The following is a 1039-nucleotide window of genomic DNA, read 5'->3' as shown; positions in this document are numbered from 1 at the left end:
ACATGGCTCTCACAGCACAGGGTAGCAGCACACTACAAGTGTTCTCACAACGTAACTATCGTTACAATGAAGGGTAACCAACCGCATATTCCGGACGTACCTAATTATTTTTTGTTTTAATAAATCAGTACCTCAGTAACAATACCACAACAGCTGCAGCACTAATAACGTCATCGTTCTCACCTGGGCCCTGGGAAAACCCATTTGGGTGACAGGTAAACAAAGCCCCACAAGCCACAGTTAACACCTTTCAGACAATTACTGAAACAAAGCATCCTGAGTCACTTAAAGATTCGCAGACATTTCCTCTTGAAATATACATTACTTAATACAAGTAAAGCAGAACTATAATATACACATGTTATAATGTTAGGTTAGTTTTCTAAGGTTCTTTTGGTAACAAATTATTAATTTTTACAATAAATGAAAAAATATATCTTTAAAAATATAAGAGAAATTTTTAGAAGATTTAATTTTAAACGAGTTCTAACCGACAAATTTTACCTATTCGGCACGACATACATATATTTTCTTCTTTTACCTTTTAGGATGGTCTTACAGGAGTGATAGCAGATCATCCTGCAAGGTAACAAGGATGATTTATTAAGATTCACATGATACTAGCAGCACGCGCCAGTGAGCCACAGTGATAGGCTGGACGACAAGAACCTTCAACACCTGACATATCAAGCTAGTGGAGACATTTTTTAAGAAACACTTGTACTCTGTGGGAGAGAATATTGCTGTATATTAACAGCCCCTTTTAAGGTAGGCGAGATTAAAGATATGTAGAATGACTGATATAATATATATAAAATATATATATATATATATATATATATATATATATATATATATATATATATATATATATATATATATATATAGAGATATATATAATTACATTTTTTTAACCCTTGCTGTCTGCACATAACACCTTATATACAGGAAATGCCTTCACTTAAAAACATAATTTATGCATGAAAGAAAACCTGGAGGGGCTGGTTGCAAATCTTGGCACTGAAATTTGTTCTGTCAA

The sequence above is a fragment of the Cherax quadricarinatus genome, chromosome 42 (assembly GCF_038502225.1).
Source record: "Cherax quadricarinatus isolate ZL_2023a chromosome 42, ASM3850222v1, whole genome shotgun sequence".
NCBI lineage: Eukaryota > Metazoa > Arthropoda > Malacostraca > Decapoda > Parastacidae > Cherax > Cherax quadricarinatus.
Note: the sequence above shows the minus strand (reverse complement) of the source record.